At 40.3% G+C, this 4,839-nt stretch overlaps 1 non-coding gene across 1 annotated transcript; it reads left to right on the plus strand.

Moving 5' to 3' along the window:
- The first annotated feature begins 2,346 nt into the window (after window positions 1-2,346).
- Window positions 2,347-2,424, plus strand: LOC126045627 (small nucleolar RNA SNORD19). Its single transcript, XR_007508124.1, has one exon. It is a non-coding gene; the product is annotated as a small nucleolar RNA SNORD19 (small nucleolar RNA).
- Window positions 2,425-4,839: the final 2,415 nt, after the last annotated feature.

Below are 4,839 nucleotides of genomic sequence, written 5' to 3' on the forward strand. Positions count from 1 at the left end.
ACTCGACTCCCCCTTAACCAAACCAGCAGCACTTTGGTACAGGCTCCAAAGGAGGTAAAGGCCTGAGCTGTAGCCGGGCCAAGAACTCCTCTAGGAAACCCACAAAGGAACAGAGTGACCCAGTGAACGTTGTGTGTACAAGGAGTCTCGCGCATACCGCTCCCATTGTATGCAATTTGACTACGAGCCAACAACTTTATCCCATAAATACAACAGCCGCCTTTGAGCTCTCCCTGCTAGGCACTGCATAGCAGTGAGTAATCTCCAACAACGTGATCTTTTACTAAGGACAGATCCCTGGGTGAGCCCAATTTGAATTCTCCCTAGACAGCAACTGGACTGCACTCCAGGCAACTCTCCTCTTGAGCAGAGACTCCTCTCAGTATTAAGAGATAGTAGTCATTTAAATAAGTAAGTTTTAAATAGAATGAATCACTTAAAGTTACAATGCTGTGTGATTTAGTATGCTGTTTGCTTAGCTTTACTTACTTAGCATGAGTGGCTAAATTTGCTGAAGCCTTAGGCTGCAAGCTGTAACTTTCATTTAGATTGACTGTACCTACTTAGTCAAAACAGGGGTCTCCAGAACCACAGCATAAATCAGAAGATAAGGAGGCTTCAAGGCTATGACCATCAGCAGCACCTGCAACTCAAGAAGATAACAAGCGGCCTTTCTGGAGACAGTGAAGTAATCCAATAAAGAGTCAGAGGGCATCAGAAGATCTCAGATCAGAATCTGAGGGTGCGTGGAAGGTGTGTGAAGAGAGTATGAGGAATGCGTGAGAGGCATGTGATTAGTCTGTAAGGGTATAATTGCCCAGGGATTTCTATGTTTGGGTTGTTCTTCTCCTTCTTCCCCTGCCCCTGGGGGCACACAGCTAGAGCTGATCCTGCTGCTGTACCACTCTATTAAATTATTTATTTTTATAAGACTCAATGCCTGAGAGTCTGTTTTGGGAAGCCAAGTCGTCAAACTTCAGAGCGAAATAACACCAGATGCCTGGATGGATTAGTAAGTGATTAATAGCATGTTAACATTGAAATCCTCAGTGATCTAAAGGACTGATTGTGCACATATAATCTTTTAGATGTAAAACACGGACCAGGTCTGAGACTAAGTCTGGATCCAGCTGCACCTAGACTCCTTTCTGAGAAGGAGTTTAGAAAGCAAGGGGATTCGTTCTGAACCTCGTGAATCAATGGGAGGTTTTCCTTACCCTTTGAATCTCTTAGATATAAACAGTTGACCAGGTCTGAGACTAAGTTTGGATCTAGCTGCACCTAAGCTCCATCAGGAGTTTAGAAAGCAAGGGGAACCATTCTGAACCTCATGACTCAACGGCTCTCCCTTACCTTTTTGCATCTCTGATCTCTGTGCAAATTATCCTAAATCGATTCTAACTCAATTTTCCTTTGTATGTTTCTCCCAGGTAGTAAGTAATAGAGTGAACCTTGCCATTGAACTCTGTTGAGTTGCACTTTTACAGATTCTTCAAGGATCCTAAATCACTCATCCATGACAAGGCCCTAACAAAGTGCTAGCATTCAAGAATTCCTGGACGTATATTCAGCTCTTCTAAACAAGGGTTGAAGGCATAGTATGAAGGTCAGGAGTTATATGCAGAATGAGATCTAGCTAAAACACCTAAAATCAAAATTGTTTATTACCTCAGAGAAAAGAAACTGATTGAGGTAAACGGGCCAGAAAAAGACAACTTTGTTTTACCTTTGCAATTTTAAGGTTACAAGCATACTAGCAAGCTCTTTTAGAGGAGAACTGAAGAAAATGTAGTGCTGTAAGGAAAGTACTGTATTATCACAAGAGTACCATATAGAATATCGTTAGCATCTGGGATTTTTCATACAGCCACGGAAAATATGCCCACCCAGCCTGTTGAAGTGAGGACTGATAATACTCTCATCTCAACCAGAAGTGATGCTGAGTATCTGCCATCATTAGAGAAGGTACTGCAAAAACTGAAGGCAGCTAAGACTAGGTGTCAAAAAAAGAGGAAGCTGCTTTGAAACTAAAGCATAGACTTAGGCTACAGGACCAAGGAAAAGATGAAAATTGTTTCTATGAAAGACAAGCTCACAACATCAGAATGAATCTCAGTCATGTAGAACACCATTTGTCATATACAAATCTGGGCAAAGAATTCATCTTGTCTTGTTCATCCTATGTAGCTGGGACACTAGTATAACATAAAAAATAACAAAAAATGGTTAGCTGGATATGTTTTCATGTCTCTAGCTAGTGCTTTTCCCAGCTGCAGCAAAAGTAAAAACAAAAAAACCCAACAAAACCAAAAACAAAACAAAAAAACCACAAAACAATCATTTTTAGACTTGTGTGAAATCCCTTTTACCAGCTTGACATGTCGCATATGACTGGTAAGATTCAGCTGTGAAGTCAGCCAAAGCACCTGGCTGTGCATAGTACTCAGTTTTTGCCCCAAACTCAAATGATTAAGTCATACTAAGAGTGGGTGGCACTGTGCCAGCACAGATTCCCTCTATTCCCCTAAACCAGTCTAGTTCTGTGCTCATCTTAGATTGTATTATTCACAGAAGGTCATAACTAGATGCCTGTAAAAATTTCCTCCATTAGGGCTAGGCAGGACCCTAACATGTCTCAAAGGTAGCAACATGTACTCTGTTGCTAGGGCAAGGTCAGGAGTACAGAAGTAGGGTTATAAAATAAATGTAGTCTGTGGGGCACAGAAGTCATCTTTCACTCACAAAACAAGATGAGCTATCTGCACTTCAGCTACCTGGCATTTTTTTGTGTGAAATCCGTAGTTGATAAGTAAACAGAGCAGACCTGGAAAAAGCAGCAAAGAGATATGAGCAGTGTTATGTATGGCAGAAAAAGCTTATAAGCCTGGCGACTCTTCTTGCTCATGAATACCTGAATTCTGCCACGAGAGAGACTCTGTGTGTCTGTATTAATAGCAGATATTCTTGTTAAAGCAGCTGCACATTCAAAAGGGTTAGAAGGATACAGAAAGATCTTGACAACCAATGCTACCTCCAACAGAGAGCTCAGACAAACCTTTCTGAAAACAGGCTGTTCTGGGGGTCCAGACACAGGCACTACTCCAGGTTTTAAAGCTCCCCTGAAACAAGAATGGAACAAAATATTATCAAACATCCCCATTCCATCACAAGGTCCAGATCCTAGATTTTCTTTTAAAAGTGAGGTGAAGAAATGCTTAAAAACAGTTTGGACAAAGCAATTGCTTTTTAGATGCTGTCTAACTCCATAAGCTCTGACGAGAGCAAACCTTCACCAGCTTTGGATGGAAAGACAGACAAGAACTCATTCAGATTTAATCTAATCCAGGACAGCAAGAGAACTGTGAAACAAGCTTTTCAAAATCAGTTTGGGTATATCACTCCAAAGAAGCAGTTAAGCCAAAAGAACCTGACATGTATCAGATGTTTCATGAGCTATCTGCCCTCCAGTAGACCATGTATCATTCTGGAGCAAACTGAATCCTTGTTATTCAAAGAGCATTAGACTAATGTTTGAACTGTAAGGAAACGTCAGGACAGGGTTTGCTTATGAAGTAACATGGAATGCAAGAGTCCTTTGCTTTTCCTAATGATTTTCTGAAGGAAGAGAGGCCAAGAGGATTTCATCCTTCTGGGAAAACCAGACACCAGGAGAATCCATAGAACTGAGGGACTGAGAGACGAAAGGGTTAAGGTGAGAGAGAACAACTCTTCCCATCTGAGATAAAAAAAGGATGTCTTTGTAGCTTTAAAAAATATCTTTTTGTTTGTAAACTAGGAATAAGAAAGGGGTCGACAGAGAGTCAGCCAGTTGCCAGTAGAGATAAGGGATAAAGCTATGTTCTTCCCTGTCTCTTGTTCCCTGTCTGTTCTGTGGAACTTTCGCCTTCATCCTCTTTGTTGTATGATTAATATAAAGCTGCATGTTTCCTCCAGTAACTAAGTAGATTAGTTTCTTGTGAACAGAACAGCTGCTTTAAAAAGGCCCTGTATCACTTCTGAAAATAGGACTTAGGCACCTAAGTAACTTACCAATCTCTGTTGAAAATTTCACCCTTAGCATACCGCATGCTTCTCTTCTCCATCTGCAGACTAGAGATAAGAGCTTTTGAATGTGGCTGCTTCTATCATCTTGGGAATAAGAGCATTAGAGGAAAAAAGACACAACAGCAGTGAGCACTCAAGCTGGTATAATGGCAGTGCTGCACTGATAGCATCCTTTTTCATATACTATAGAAAAATGTTACTACTCATCTTATCAATTCAAGTACAGTGATTCTCATCAATGTAATATTTGACCTCCTATGACTTGTTTGACGCAGACCTCATGAAAATCTGTATACAAAATCATACAAAATAACTAGGGTACATTCCTTCTCCTATCAGACTTCCTGTACACCATAATGAAAACAGAATGCATATCTTTATGAGAATTTATTTATGGAGTAACAGGCATCTATATATTCTACAAGATCACTTATAAGACAGTCTGAACAAGAGTTGATCTCCAAGTTCAGTTCTCTACTAAGCAGAGCTGATGTTGACTGCTACATTTACTTTTCAAAATACCTCTATCCAAGCGAAGGAAAACAAAAACAGCAGGCAAAAAGATAGCTACAGTCTTATGCTGAACCTGAAAGTAGAGTGTTTCTGTTAGGTGCTGAATAAAACCATTGAGTTAGCTCTAATTTGGGATAAACTATTGTAAACATCTAACAACATTTAGAACTTATGAGCACTTTCCAATCAGTTGTGGCTATTTCAAGCCATGCTGAAAGATTTATTTGGTCTGCTGCTATCAAAAACCAGTGAAGATCAAAC

This window comes from Accipiter gentilis, chromosome 1, assembly GCF_929443795.1.
Source record: "Accipiter gentilis chromosome 1, bAccGen1.1, whole genome shotgun sequence".
Lineage (NCBI taxonomy): Eukaryota > Metazoa > Chordata > Aves > Accipitriformes > Accipitridae > Astur > Astur gentilis.